Below are 16,910 nucleotides of genomic sequence, written 5' to 3' on the forward strand. Positions count from 1 at the left end.
CTCAGAATAAGAGATATTGTACATTTAGAAGGCAGCGGGGCGGGGGTTGGGGGTGGGGGAGGAAGACCCAGTGGAGAGAGAGAAATTAACACCTGAAAGGTAGGGAATAATTGTGGCAGGAAGATCTAAAGCACCCAGAGAAGGTGGGATTGAGGACATAGGCAGAGAGCTTAACCTTGGGAGGAAGCAGGATGAAAGGAAGGCAGAATGCTCTGATCTTTAGAGATAGGAAGGAGGACAGATGGAGGAGACCAGCCCAATAGCCTATTGATTTTGGTAAAATAGGCAGATAGCTCATCTTATGAGAATGACAGGTTGAGAGTTTTAAGTAGAGTTTTGACGAAGATTTGGAATAGCCACCGTGGGAAGTAGGTCAGAGAATTAACCAAGTTAAAAAATACTTTAAAGCAGAAATTAGCGTTAAGAAGTTCTGCTTACATATCTGTGCAGACTTTCTTAACATATGGGGTATAAAACAAATGCCACAAATACGACAGATTATACCACCATTGCCATGTTTCAAGAAGAAAGACTGACTATGGCAACGATAGTGATAGTTCTTCCTGTTCTCTCATTGCAAGCAAGATCCTGTTTGAGGAGTAACCAACTTAAAGGCAAAATGATTAGGGATAACAGTTACATTGGTAGTCCAGAGCAAGAATGCAGCTAAATATTCTACAGGAGCTTTTGGCTGAATGATCAGAAGAAAGAATAAAGAAATTTGAGATCTACATTCTTTGGTTAATAATTATACTATGCAGAAGAGAAGAGGCGAGAGATAGCAAGAAGCCAGCATTCTTGATTTTTCCTGGATAAAGGACTAACTCTGGCTTCTTTCCCTTTGCTGTGATCTCTCCTCCCTTTCTCTCTCATCCTTGGGATCCCTCCTTAACCTGCATTCCGTTCTCACCTGCTGGGCAGCATTCCCAGGCTGCCCTCTCAGCAATCAGAGCCCTCGCAATAACACAGACTGGAGATTTCTGAAGAAGCAATGCCATTACAAATCTGTGAAAACTGAACTTGAAATGAATAGGTGAAAACTTGGCATAGCACTTCTTCAATGGTGTTGATTCTCATCTTAGAGGCCTCTTGGATTGGCTTCTGAACAATAGTCACTTATCCATCACTGTTCAAATTGCAGTGGAATTTTAAATCACAGTGTGGTTGAGGTGATGTAAGTGTTGCTGCAAAGAAGGGGAAATTTAGTAAAAGTCTTCTATGCTCTTTGAGATTTTACAACAGTTTTTTCACAGCATATTTTGGAGGCAGTATACAGTGATTAAAGGCAAAGGCTTGGAGTCAGACGTGGTTTTGAATTTCAGTGCACCTTGACTGTGTGTGATCTTGGGCAGGGTGGCCTTGTCAAACCTCAGTTTCCTCATCTGTAATAGCTGAAATGTTATTGAACCCATAGGGTTAATAAGGTTGAAAAATGAGATAATATAATGAGTGCTTAGTTCACTGTGTAGCACATATAAAAAGCGCTCAATAAAGGCTAGTCAGTATTATTATTATTTCAACCCTGTAGCAGAGTCTTGGCTAAAGTAGCTGATCTGACTTTAACAAAGTGATTTTCTGCTTGGTTCACTTCCTACACATCCATGTGACTGGGTGCTCCTTTAATCCACCTGTAAGTTCACCTATGTTCCAGATCTTAGGACCCATTCAGTTCCTAGCCATGGACATATCTGAAGACCTGGGCTAGCAGCTCATTGACTCAGGCCTAGATACTCTTGTTCTTGATCCCTTTTTGTATATGGTTCTGGTGATTATTCCTTATTACTTTTCAGAAATATGAGCAGTTCCAAATTTTGTGTGGCCAGGAGCCTGTGCAATCTTGGGGCCTCTCTTTAAGAAAAGGGACACAAAATTATGAATATAAAATTAAGTACAAAAACAAATTGAAGTCACTTCAATTAAAAGTAATGATCTTTTGCCCAATTTTTAGACCTGAGCCAGTTTTCAGACCTGGAACATATTGACTGAAAGGTGACTGAGTTCCCAGGGAAAAGGACTTTGTACTTCCACAGCAAATATATGTGATAATAATTCCCCTAAGCCATTCTTTAAAGAAATCGATGGCCATTTATTCGAATAACTATATATTGGGGAAAGGTGAATATCCAGATATTTTGAGGACTTTTGGGCACAGGGTTTGAACTGATATTGAAACCCAGAGACCTGAGGTGTCATCTTGATCCCCATTTTAGAATAAGCACCCATGGAGGCCAGGTAATAAATGGAATCCTGGACAAGTTCTAGACTACAGTTGGTCCACAGGAGACATGGACCCATCCAGTCATTTCTAGTCATCTCCCTGGTCCTCAAATGTATTGTTGGAATTGATATACTTGACAGTTGGAGTAACTCGCACACTGAGTCCTTGACCTTGGGATGAGTTATCCTAGTGGGAAAGGCCAAATGGAAGCCTCTGAAAATGCCCAGCCTCCATATATCTTTAGAGTGGGAGGGGGGTAGATAGAGGAGATTAGTGCCACATTTAAAGTTCAAAAGGATGCAAAGGATGCAGGGGGTGGTGATCTTTACTGTAATTCCATTTAATTTGCCAGTGTGGCCCCTGCAGAAACTACAGGGATTCTACAGGATGCCTGGAGATAACCACAAACCAAGATTGGTTGGTAGATCACTCAACCAAGTAGCAGCCCCAATTGCAGCTGCCATACCAGACATGATATCATTGCTAGATTAGATTAACATGGCCGCAGGTACATGTAGCCATTGAACTAACAAATGCATTCTTTTCTATCCTAATCAAGAAAGAGGATCAGAAAGAGTTATGTTCACATAGAACCTAGTTATTGTACTAGTCAGCGTTCTCTAAAGAAACTGAATGATTATCATATATATATATATATAATATACACATGATTGGATGTATCAACATACGTGCATATATATATCTATGATTTATCGTAAGGAATTGGCTCACTTGATTATGGATTTTGAGAAGTCCCAAGATCTGCAGGGTGAGTCAGCAAACTAGAAACCCAGGAGAGCCAATGGGGTAGTTCTCATCTGACGGTAGCTAGTCTTGAGACCCAGGAAGAGCTGATGTTTCAGTTGGAGTCCAAAGGCAGGACAAAAGCCAATGTCCTAGTTCAAAGGTAGTCAGGCAGGAAAGAACTGTCTTACTTGGGGGAAGGTTAGCCTTTTTGTTTTATTCAGGCCTTCAAATGATTGGACGAGTCCCACCCACATTAGGGAGGGCAATTTGCTTTACTCAATCTACTGATTTAATGTTAATCTCATCCAAAAATACCCTCACAGAAACATCCAGAATAATGTTTGATCAAATATCTGGGCACTCAGTGGTATAGTCAAGTCGACACATAAAATTAATCATCACTATTATTTACAGTTTTGCCTTGGGATTATGTTGTTTCCTGCCCAGTATCATAAAGCAGTATGATCCTGGTCATCTCAGAGAACATCGCATTGGTTCATAATATTGATGACATCATGCTGATTGAACAGAATGAGCAATAGGATACTAGGATGAAGTGCTGGTGGTCTTGATAAGACGCATATGCTCCAAATGGTGGGAGATAAACTTTGCTGTGAATCAGGGACCTGCCACTTTGGTAAAGTGTTTATGTGCTCAGTTTCAGGGCATCCCAGGATATCTTCTCTAATGTGAAAGACAGAATTGCTTCATCTTGCATCCCCTAACACATAGAAAGAGGTACAGTGCCCGATAAGCCTCATCAGGTTCTGAAGGTAACACATTCCAACCCTGGGAATGCTGTTCTAGCCCACATACTGAGGTAACACAGAAGGCTGCCAGCTTTCAGTGGGGCCTGAAGCAGGAAGGGGCTCTGAAGCAGGTTCAAACTGCAGAGCAAACAGCCTTGATGCTTGGGCTATATGATCCAGCAGGTTCAGTTGGAGGTGTCAATAGTGGAAAGAGACAATATGGAGTTTATGCAAGGCCCAGTGGAAGAATCACAATGTAGGCCCTGGGATTCTGGAGTAAGGGCATACTATTCTCAGGAATAGATTATGCTCCCTATGATAAACAGCCTCTTAGTGCATTACTGGTGTATACTTGACTATGGGATACAAAGTAACTTCGAGTATAGAACTTTCCATTATGAGTTGGGTTCTTTTGGGCCTGCCAAGTCATAAATTCAGATATGCCCAGCATGTCATAAGATGGAAATGGTACATCTTGGATTCTAGGAACCTGAGGAGGAGCAGAGGGCATGAGCAGGAACTCCAGACCGTCATATTACCTACTACAGTTGCCCCATTGCCCTTCTCTCATCTTGTACCTTTGTCTGTTTGGGGAGAGGGAGGTCTGATATGAAAGCTAAAAGAGAAAGGAAAATTTTGACCTTGGTTTATGGATGAGTCTGTTTGGAATGTGAGTGCAAGCAAAAAATGGACAGTGATTTCATTATAGTTACACTCAGCGGTGGCCCTGAAAAACAGTGGAGAGGAAAAATCTTCAAATGGGCAAAGCTGGGAGCAGTGCATCTGATTATCTGCTTTGTGAGGAAGGGAGAAGTGGCTAGAGAGGTGAAAATATATAGAGTCCTAGGTAATGTAGTCCAGGGCCATCTGGTCAGGTGCTTAGAAGAAAAGGAATTTTGTACTATACATTAATGCCCACCAGAAAACATTTATCACAAAAGAGACACTGAACCGCCAAGCAGACAAAATGACTTGGCCAGTTGATGTTAGCCAGCCTTTGTTGTTGGTTAACCCAGAACTGGCACAATGGGGACATGAAAGAGTGATCATTGTGGTAGAAGTTAAGGCTATATATGGATCCAACAGCAGACATGTCCACTTACCAAGGTTGACCTAGCTGTTGCTTCTTGAATGTCCAAACTGTTGGTAACCAAGATGAACAACTAAGCCCCTGGTAGAGCACCATTCCTCAGAGACCAACTGGTCTCTGGTAGCAGATCAAATACGTCAGGCCCCTTCCATTTCAGAAGGGTCAGGGGTTTCTTCTCAAAGGGATAGATATCTGCTCTGCATATGGGTTTGCCTTTCCTGTCCACAGACCTCAGCCAGCACCAGTACTCAGGGACTTATGGAATGCCTGATCCACAGGTGTGGAATCCCACACAGAGTAGCACCCAACCCTAAGACCCACTTCACAGCAAAAGATGTGTAGGAATCATCTGGTACAACCATGGAATCCACTGGTTATATCAGATAACACATGATCCAGAAGCAGCCAGGCTCACAGAATGCTGGAAAGGCTTTCTACAGGCACATTTGAAGTGCTCAGATCAAAGTAACATTCTGAAGGGTTGGGTGTCATCCTTCAAGATGCTGTGTATACATAAAATTAGGGACCGCTATATAGTGCTGTGTCTCTAATAAGAAGGAGACACAGGTCTCGAAACCAGAAACAGAAGCAGGAGTAGCCCCACTTATCATCATTCCCAATGACCTTTGGGGGCTTTTGTGCTTCCTATCTCCAGAACACTAGGTTCTGCAGGATTAAAGGTCCTTGTCCATTACACCACAAATCATAGCTGCTTCCAGGGCATTTGAGACTCCCTGTGCCCAGAGACTAGCAGGTGAGAAGAAGAGTCACAATAGTGGTGGGAGTCATTGACACTTCAGCAGAAGGAGGTAGTTTTCCTTTTACACAATGGGGTCAGGGAGGAATGCACGTAGATTTACTTGCGACCCTCCTGGTACTCCCTGGCCTCACTGTAACTGTGAGGAGACACTTGAAACAATCTTGTCCTGAGAAAGGTATGATTACTAAGGGCCCAGAACCCTAAGGATTGAGGGTTTGGGTTACACCACCAAGCAAGTTCTAAGAACAGCTGAGGTGATAGCTGAAGGTGAGGGGAATTCAGAAGGGATAAGTGGAGGAGGAAGAAGATGAATACTAGTTGTGGCCCCAAGACTAATTGTAGCAATGAGGGTTGTAATTCACCCCACCAACCTTCCTCTTCTGAGTTTCCCCTCAGAAAGAGAACTATGGAGGATCTGCTCCCTGATCCTGCATGGAGCAGTAAACATTAGAGGTGCAAGTGTGGACTGTAGCAGCCATGAAGATGCTCTTCTCGGATCTCTGGCTGTGGGGAGCATGCTATATTGACCATCTTAACTGCTGTGCTCTAAAATCCCTCCCTGCATTCATCCAGACTGTCATTTCCACAGGTTGCTCCTCTGACCGATTGCCGAAGGGGTCTAAGGCAGGCCTGTTCCTGGGAGATGCAGGACTCCTCTGATGGGTAACTTTGGTTTTGTCTAACTTTTATAGAACTGCTCTGCAGTCCAAGACCATTCCACTCCACCTTCCTTCCTTTCCTTTCTCCTTCATCTGCACTGATGTCTGATAGCTCTCACAGGATTCCCCAGTTCTTAGCTCCCTCTCCACGTTCCCTATCAAGCATAACCTCTAATATTTCTCTTGCACATCTAGTCTTTCCTGGCTAACACACATCTCAAATGTCCATCAAAGGGAGAATGGATAAACAACATGTGGCACATTTATATAATGGAATACTGCTCAGGATTAAAACAGAACAAACTGCTGCTATGTGGAATAATATAGATGACTCTTAAAAACATGCTTAGTAAAAAAAATCCAGACATAAAAGAACTCATGCTATAGGATTCCACTTAAATGAATAATGTGTATCTCTGGGGGGATGGATATTGACCAGAAAGGGGTGCAAGGGAACTTTCTGGAATGACAGAAATGTTCTATATTTTGATGTGTGGTGGCCTCATGTGTGTGTACATATGTAAAAAGTCATTAGGGGGGCTGGCCCAGTGGTGTACTGGTTGGGTTCATGCACCCTGCTTCAGTGGCCTGGGGTTCATTGTTTCAGATCCCGGGTGTGGACCTATATACCATTCATCAAGCCATGCTGTGGTGGTGTCCCACGTAAAAGTAGAGGAAGATTGACACAGATGTTAGCTCAGGAACAATTTTCCTCAAGCAAAAGAAGAGGAAGATTGGCAACAGGTGTTAGCTCAGGGCCAATCTTCTTCACCAAAAAAACCCCACAAAACATTAAGCTGTACACTTAAGATTTGCACATTTTAATGTATGTAAATTATACCTCAATAAAGTACTGAAAAAATAATCAAGGGGATTTATTGGCTTATGTAACTGGATGTCAATAGGCATAGAGGGCTTCAAGTAGGTTTGATTCAGCTGTTCAACAATGCCATCAGAAATCTAGTTATTTTCTATCTTTCCCATATGCCTTCTGGTGTGTCAGCTTCAACACAAGCCTGGTTTACCCTTGTATTCACAACATGCTACAAATAATCACCTTTTCTGTGTCAGAGTGCTAAAAGAACTGCTTCCCCAAGCTCTCTTAAAAGAGTGAGAACATTTCTTTCCTGGAAGTTGCTAGCAAGCCACATGTCTCATTGGCCTAATGGGTTGTGCCCATTCCTCAACCAATCCCTATGACCAGAGAAATACCATACACTGATTGACTTACATCTGCCTATCCCTGAATGAATCACTTTAGAATGGAGTAAGGGATTACTCCCATCAATTAGACAAGTTGAGGCTTACTCTTGGAGCTAACTTCCTCTAATTTTTCTTTTCTTTTCTTTTTTTTTAAGATTGGCCCTGAGCTAACATCTGTTGCCAACCTTTTTCTTCTTCTTCTTCCTCTTCTTCTTCTCCTCCTCCTTCCCCTTCTTCTTCTCTTTCTTCTCCTTCTTCTCCCCAAAGCCCCCAAGTACATGGTCGTATATTCTAGTTGTAGGTCCTTCTAGTTCTGCTATGTGAGATGCCACGTCAACATTACTTGACAAGTGGTGCTAGGTCTGCCCCCAGGATCCGAACCGGCGAAATCCTTGGCAGCTGAAGTAGAGTGCACAAACTTAACCACTCAGCCACCGGGCTGGCCCCTAACTTCCTCTAATTTTATGGCTATTCTGTACTATAGGAAATATGGCAGAGTTGGGTAATAGGTCCAATCAATTTAATATTGTTTTGATCATGTTTTTCCTTTCCATTTCCCAAATATCTTTCCCTATCCCCATTTTGTTCAATATTTAATATAGACCAAATCAAAGTTAGCATTATCAGCAAGCATAGGTGTCTGTCTTCTACATTTTGCAATGGAAACCAGAATGAATTCCATTATCAAATAAATGACTGTAGGTTGCATATAGTTTGCTTGCCAGATGATGCCTAAATCCTCATCGCAGAGTCTCACTCTATCCCTCACCCCCATCTCACCACTGATTTTTGTTCCATTCCTGAGGAGTTGAGGATGTTTCACAAATGCAATTTTCTAAAGATTTACTTCTAAGGTTGGCTCAAAATTTTCCTGACATCAAAAGAGCTGTCGTAAAATGTCATGTATTCTTCCTGGTCATTGATTTTGGTATTTGTGTTTTCACCCTGGACATTGCAATGCTGTAAAAGAAGTACCTTTAGACTCCCACGGTCTCTTTGAAATGGGTCAGTTCTCTCACCAGAGGAGAGAGATCAAACAGAGTAAGACAGGCCTGGAGTCACTGCCCATATGGTCCCTTGGTGAAAATTTAAAAAAAGGAACCCAAATGCAACCCTTTAGATGCAGGGCTGGACAAAGGGAGTGCAGGCTGGATTTCAGCCCATATTTGCTCCTATGTCTAAATGTCCTATGCCCTCTACAGAACTTTACCACCTCCTTCTCACATGTTGCCATGGCCTTCTAACTCACCCTTGGTCTTTATTCTCCTCCCCATTGATCCTGCACACTTCTGTTTGATTAATCTTCCTAAAACATTGCCTGTTATCATGTTACTCTCCTGCTCAAAACACCTTTATCAGCTTCCCTCTGCCAACCTAAGAGAATTCAGATTCCTTAAGTAAGCATTTTAAAGTTTTTCACAATGACTCTCAAGTCTCCTATGGTCTTTTCCTGCTACTTCTCACCACAGTCTTTGTGTTCCAATTAATCTGGACAACTTGCTATTCCCAGCCACATTTTACTTATTCCTCAAAGTCTCATATACCATGTTATTACCATCTGTATTTATATATTTATGTTTATTTGTTTAATGTCTGTTTCCTAAACTAGACTATAAGCTCCACATTGTATATGACTCTTGTATTTAAAGCATTAGAACAATAATGTTAACATAAACAAACTGATATTATTTTAATCTGAATCAATGTTTAGGCTAATATTGAAAAGCTGGCAGATGTCAACAATGGCCTCACAGAGCTCTCAGGAACACTGCTGACCTCTGCATTTACTTCACGCAAGCCACACATCAACAAGGCCTGCTTTAGGTCTCGTGATTATTCTACTTGCTGATATTTCCAGTGTACTATGGTTTTTTTCCTACCACAAATCACTGCTGCTTGTCCTTTTCCTTCTCGTCTTTCTTCTCCTTTGCCTTCCTCTTTTTTCCCCTCTTCTTTCCTTAAGTTTCACTACTTGACCAGAGCCAATGGAATGGTTCTCATGCTTCACTGAGAAATCTAATTGCTTATTCTCTTCTAAGTTAATCCATCTGATAGCCCCTTTCTGGCCAAATTTGAGTCCTTGTCCAGGAGAGAGAATATACAGTCACTTTGATTCTAACTGTAGGGGAGCAGGAACATTTCCTCTACCCATTGGGTCCTTCTAGCTGGGCTACAAATTAAATTGACACGAGGCAGAATAACAGGAGAAAATCAAAGAAAGTTTTATAACATGTACACACGAGAGACACTCAGGAAAACTGAGTCACTCTACAAAATGGCAGAGGTTCTCATCCTAAATACCATCTTCAGCTAAAGACAAAAGAAGGATGTTGGGGGGGCATTGGGGCTTCAAAGGGGAGGAAGGCAATTCACATGGAAATGGAAAAGCAAATGTTTGGTAAATAGAACTTCAATAAGAGTAGGCTTAGCAAGGATCCTCCCAGTCTACTGGATATCCAGAGTTACCTATGGTGATGGCCGACAGGCCTTTATTTTAAATTTCTTTTAGGCAGTTAGGGGGAAGGTCAAAATTTCTTTCAGAGTCTTTTGTTCTTTTTTTGTTTTTTGAGGAAGATTAGCCCTGAGCTAACTACTGCCAATCCTCCTCTTTTTGCTGAGGAAGACTGGCCCTGAGCTAACATCCATGCCCATCTTCCTCTACTTTATACGTGGGACGCCTACCACAGCATGGCTTTTGCCAAGCGGTGCCATTTCTGCACCTGGGATCCGAACCGGCGAACCCTGGGCCACGAGAAGCAGAACGTGCGAACTTAACTGCTACACCACTGGGCCGGCCTCCAGAGTCTTTTATTCTTAAAATCAAGGCAAGGCAATGAGACACATTTTGGGGTAGTCAATTCTGATCCCCGAAATATCCTCACAAAATCCTTTGGCTCCTGGGTGAGACAACTATGGTGTAGAAAGAAAATTTCACTGGACTCATGATTCAACAACATGGATTTCAATTCTGGTTCTGTCACTCACTTGTTATTGATCTTGATTAAGACACAACTTTTCTTAGCCTTTCTTCATAAGTAAAATGGGGATAAAGGTGCTCGTCGACTAGGGATGAACAGGGTTACTACACAGCATTTGAGGACCGAATGAAATTAGTATTCTTGATCAGCACAGTTCACTGAATTTTCTTCAGCAATGCTTTACATCCCAGCTGAAAACTGTAAAACATTATATCAATTTCAAGTATCATTATTACTAGATGTCCTCATTTTCCTCTGTATTAATTCCTAGGCCCAGCTCAGGCCCATATAGGGTTTTTTCCATTCTCAATGCCCAGACTGTCTTAAACAATCTAGTATCCTTCACTATATTTAACTTATAATGTCTCACAAATAGTAGTTTATTTATTTGTATTTGTCTAAAAATGGCAACTATAGGGGCCGGCCACATGGCATAGTGGTTAAGTTCATGCCCTCCACTTTGGCGGTCCAGGGTTTGCAGGTTCAGATCCTGGGAGTGGACCTGGAACCACTCCTCAAGCCATGCAGTGGCAGCATCCCACATAAAATAGAGGAAGATTGCCACAGATGTTAACTCAGTGACAAACTTTCTCAGGCAAAAAGAGTAAGATTGGCAACAGATATTAGCTTAGGGCTAATCCTCCTCACCAAAAAAAAAAAAAGGGGGCAAATATACCAGAAAACACAAAATATAGCTTCATGGTCTATCAAAAAAAATTAAAAGTCACCCTGCTACTCTAAGGTACAGTATGGATGTTAATAAATATTCATTGTATCAGTTTTTAGGAACAATAGGGCAGAAGCACTTTACTTAGGGAAATTTTTCTTTTCCTACAGTCATCTGAATTGAAGCCACTAACAACTCATGACCCGATTATTGGAATAGGTACTTATAAAGTTTCTATGTCTCCCATTTCTCCCCTTCAAATAGATTCTCCACATCACAGCCAGCTCATTCATTTATGAAACATTTATTGAGGATTTATTATGTGCTAAGTACAAAGCACAGACTAATGGGGGAAAAGATGTGAAAAAAATAGGTTATATTCAGTGTTATAATGCTATATAGATGTCTAACAACCTTCACTCTCTTGATACCCCATTGTCCACACTGTATACCCAACTTTAAATTCCTTAACCTGGCACTTCAGATTATTCATAATTTGGCTTGAAAAGACTTTCTAATCTTTATTTCCCATTTTTATAGCCAAACCCATTTATTTTCAACTGTTCCATGAAAATGTGTTCTGCTTTTCAGCTTTTGGGTTTTTGCTGAAATTGTTCAACCCAATTGAAATTCCCTCCTTAAGCCTTTGGGCTTATTTGAATCCTACTCACTCTCCAAGATCTAGATGAAATAAGACTACAGTAGAGCTTCCTCTCACAATTTCTACTCAAAGTCATCTTTCTTCTGATTCCCAAAGTAATTACTGCTTCTTCAAGTCACTTCCCAATCCTCTGAAGCTATTACTTTTTTAACTTTTCATATCTTGTTTATTTAACTTTTTTGTTATTTAACTTTTCATCTTATCGCTAACTAGATTTTAAGCTACCAGAGGTGAGATTGTTTCTTGTTTAATGTTATTTCGGAAAAGATCTAGCAATCACTAAGGTCACAAAATAAACATAAGTGTAACAATAACATATTTAGTCCTTTTAAAAAGATTGATAAAGAAGATCCATATAAATGAAGAGATATACTATATTTATGAAAACTCACTTATAAAGGTATTAGCTGTCCCTAAGTTGATCTATAAATTCAGTGTAATTCCCCCCCCACCCCCAAAAAAAAATTTCCTGCAGGACTTTTTGGGAAACATAGAAAAACTGATTATAAGGTTTATATGGAAGGATAAAAAGGTGCATGGATAGCTAAGAAAAATTTGAAAACAAGGACAAAGAAGGAGGATTCATCCTACCAGTCATCTAAACATTCCAAACATATTACCAAATTTAATTACTTATTAAAAGAGTGTATTATTGGAACAGGAAGAGATAAAAAGGTAAGTGAAATAGAAAAAAAGGCCCAGAAACAAACTCATATCAGACAACTCAGTACATCACAGATCAACAGAGGAAAGGCTGATTTATTTGACAAATGGTTTTAGAGCAATTACGAGCTCTCTCTATAGAAAAAATTAAAATTACGTCCACAGAAAGAAAAGTAAATAAATTCCAGATAGGAAAAAAGACTCAAAAATGAAAAAAACTCCAAAGCTACTAGAAGAAAATATAAAATATGGAGGGCTTCCTTAGATAAGATATAATATGTGCAAAAGTTAATTTGATTTCATCGAAATTTAAAACTTTAGTACAGCAAAATATAGTAAAAGACATATTAAGGTTAAAAGACAAGAGACATACGGGATGAAATTTGCAATGAATATCACAAAAGAGTACTATCCAGAACATATAAAGTACAAGAAATCAAGAAAATGTTAAACAATCAAGTAGAAGAAAAGAGATAATTAGGCAATTAACAGAAGAGGATGTATGATGGCCACAAATATATAAAATGATGTTCAACCTCACCAGTAACCAAATAATAATAATGAGAAAACATTTCTTGTTAATCAGGCTGTTAAAAATTATAAGTTCTGACAATATTGCATATTGGTGAGGATATAGGGAAACAGTACTCTTACTCAGTGCTGGTGGGAGTTGGTTGTGGCAGTCAATACCCAACATGGCTTCCAGCGATCCTTGCCTCCTCCTGGGATTCACGCTTTTGCGTAGTCTTCTCCGACAGTGAATCAGGGCTGGTCAGATAGGATAGAATATAGAAGAAATGATGGTGTGTGACTTCTGAGACCAGAAGCACTGCAGCTTCTACTTTGCTTCCTCAATTCCTTTGGGGAGAACCAGCCATGCCATAAGGATATTCAAACAGCCCATCAGAGAGGTCCACTTGGAGAGGAACTGAGGCCTCCTGCCAAGAGCCAGCACCAATTTACTAGCCATGTGAGTGAGCCACTTTAGAAGAAGATCCTCCAGTCCCAGTCAAGTCTTCAGATGATTGTAGCCTCAGCCAATACCTAATGCCAACTTCATGAGAGATCCTGAGCCAGAACCACATAGCCAAGTTGCTCCCAAATTCCTTACTCATAGAAACTGTGAGAGTTAACAGATGACGAATGTTATTTGAAACCTCTCAGTTTTGGAGTTATTTGTTACTCAGCATGGATAACTAATACACTGGTATAGCTACACTGGAACACAAATTGGCGGCATTTAGCAAAATTGAAAGTGTTTGTAACCCGTGATCAGTAATTTCATTCTGGCTATATCCCAAGCAGAAATTCTAGAATATATATTCAAGGAGGTTCACACAACAATGTCCATTGTAGTATTGAATGTTCACTGAAGTACAGTTTACAATAATAAGAAATATTGGTGGGGCCTGCCCCGTGGCCAAGCGGTTAAGTTCATGTGCTCTGCTTCAGCTGTCCAGGGTTTCGCCAGTTTGGATCCTGGGCACAGATATGGCACTGCTCATCAAGCCATGCTGAGGCGGCGTCCCACATAGCAGAACCAGAGGCACTCACACCTAGAATATACAGCTATGTACTGGGGGCTGTGGGGAGAAGAATAAAAAAAAAAAAAAGAAGATTGGCAACAGTTGTTAGCTCAGGTGCCAATCTTTAAAAAAAAAAAAGACTGGAAACAACCTAAATGTCTATCATTAAAGAAATAAATAAATACATAAATAATAGCTAACATTTACTGAGTACTTACCATGTGGTAGGTACTATTCCAAGCAATTCACATACATTAATTACAAAACAACCTTATTAGGTAAGAATTCTTATAATCCCCATTTTATAAAGTAGAAAGCTCAGGCACAGAAGGCTTAAGTCATTTTTTAAAGCTATATATAGCTAACAAGTGGTGGAGGTAGGTGTTGAAAGAAAACACGATACATTCTTAAGGTGGAATATTTTATAGCACTTAAAAGGAATGAGTGAGATCTTTGTGTATCAGTATGCACAGAAAAAAAAGGTACCAGTATGATGGTAGATAGTGTGATACCATTTAATTAAATGAAATACACACACAATAATACACACGAATAATAATACACATGAATAATAATACACACAATCATGACACACACAAAACAATGTTACACACACTCCCATAATTTAAAAATTGGACTCCAAATTCAGGTTGTACTTGCTCCTGGGGATGATACATGGAGGTGGTTGAAGTGGACTTTCGACATGTTAAGTTGTTGTTATGTGCTGTCAAGTCAGCTCCAATGCCTGGTGACCCTATGAATGAGCGATGTCCACAATGTCCTGTCCTCAACAGCCATGCTAGGCTTCCGTAGACTCATGGCTTCCTTTATGGAGTCAATCCATCTCATTACTTGCTCTTCCTTTTTTCCTGTTGCCTTCTACTTTCCTCAGCATTTTTTCCCAAAGAATCCTGTCTTCTCATGCTGTGCCCAAAGTAGGACAGCCTCAGTTTTGTCATTTTTGCCTCCAGCAGCAGTTCAGGCTTAATTTGCTCTAGGACCCACTTTTTTTTGTCTTTCCAGCAGTCCAGGGTGTCCGTGAGGCTCTCCTCCAACACCATATTTCAAATGAATCAATTTTTTTCCTGTCAGCTTTCTTCACTGTCCGGCTTTCACACCTGTACATGGTAATTGAGAATACGAGAGTGTAGCTAATCTTGGCCTTAGTCTTTAATGATATTTCCCTACACTTGACGATCTTTCCTAATTCTTTCATTGCTGCCCTTCCAAGTCTCAGTCTTTTCTTGATTTCTTGGCTGCAGTTTCCATTTAAATTGATGACTGAACCATGGTAAACAAAATCATTAACAATTTTAATGTCTTCATTGTCTACGTTAAAGTTGTGTCATTCTTCTATAGTCATGATATTAAGTAATAATTATTAATTCTGAGTGGTGAGAATGTGGGTAGAGGTTATGCTTTTCTTTGTACTTTTCCATATTATTTAATGTCCTCAAAATAAGGAGAAAGCACCTAGTTAAATCAAACTCATAAGAATCAAACTTAACTCAATAAATATGTTTAAGTAACATTTTTTGCTATGTCCCAACCTCTCTTAACCATATTTTCTAGCAGTTGATTAAATCAGAGTAACATATTCATTGATTCAGAAAGCAAATTTTTTTGTGTGCACTTTCCATGTGCAAGCATTATGGCAAGTGTTAGAGATAGGCCCTTACATAGAAATGGTTTCTGCCCTTACAAAGCTCATAATCAGGTCAGGGAGAAAGGCATTAAAAGAATACTCACCTCTAAAACAAACTCTGATAAGTTCTAGGATGGAAAAGAATGAGTGCCATTAAAGTTTATAATTATGGTACCAGATTCAACGTGGAGTAGAGATCATGCTACTTTACAATAATCCCCTTACATATTTACAGATATAAATCTATTTAGAGATATAAACAGATATTTATTATCTACCACACTGAGTAAGCACTCGATTAGAATTATTTCTAATTCTTATAACAGTTAATTGTACAGGCATTAGTACTAGCAAATGATTTACTGAGTCATGATGAGCATCACACAAGTAGCAAGTGTGATTCACATCCAATTCTAACTCTATAGCCTATGCTCTTTAATTCTGAGATTACAGCAAAACCAGACTACTTTGGCTCCAGTCTGTCTCTAGTCATTTACTCTCTTCTTATTCTTATTTTACACTACACTCTAGAGCTTGTTCATTTTGAAGGGGAGACGGCAACTAAAGGAACTCTCTTAATATAGTTCTTGGAACATTTTAAAGTTGTAGAGGTTAGTTTGTTTGCAAATCTGAAATAATCTGAGTTTTCTTGACTGAGCAACAGACCGTTGCTTACAACTCGGTGTTGTTTATGAAGGAGTTACCGGTGAAGTTGCCATTCTTGAGCACCCACGATATGCCAGGCAGAAGATACATTATAGTGAAGAAAATAGACATGATCTTGGCTCTCATGGAGTCTGCAGTCAATTGGGCAGGCAGACAGTGCAGAAATATGTAAAAATATGTGTACACCTTGTTGTCAGTAATATGAAGGTGCAGAAGACTCAGCCAAGCGAGGAAAACATAAAAGACCCAACTGAGACTCGGGACAGGGCATCAGACAATTCTACCCAAAACTACACAAAAAGTGTTTTGTTTCCTAGGATGCAAGGTGCTAAACTCTCCAAAAGCCTAGGAAGGTGCACGCCGTGGCGGTGAGATCTTGGCGCCCCACTGTCCAGTCAGGGGCTGGCGTGACTTTGCCAGGCTCTGAAGGGACCGCCGACATTACTGTTGTGGCGTGAGGCGAGTTTTCATCACTCGAACTTTCCCATTTTTCCCTAGTGTCTTCCCAGCATCTTTCTGCCAGATCCTCCGCTCGGCCGGGACGGTCTCCTGTCTCGTCAACATACCACAGGACGCTGATTTCGAATTTTCTCTCTCCCCGTGCCCCGCAAGCCTAGAACTTCACGGAGGCGGCCCGGCCATTTCACTTGGCGACACATTCCACCCCTCGCTGGCCTG

This window comes from Equus quagga, chromosome 5, assembly GCF_021613505.1.
Source record: "Equus quagga isolate Etosha38 chromosome 5, UCLA_HA_Equagga_1.0, whole genome shotgun sequence".
Classification (NCBI taxonomy): domain Eukaryota; kingdom Metazoa; phylum Chordata; class Mammalia; order Perissodactyla; family Equidae; genus Equus; species Equus quagga.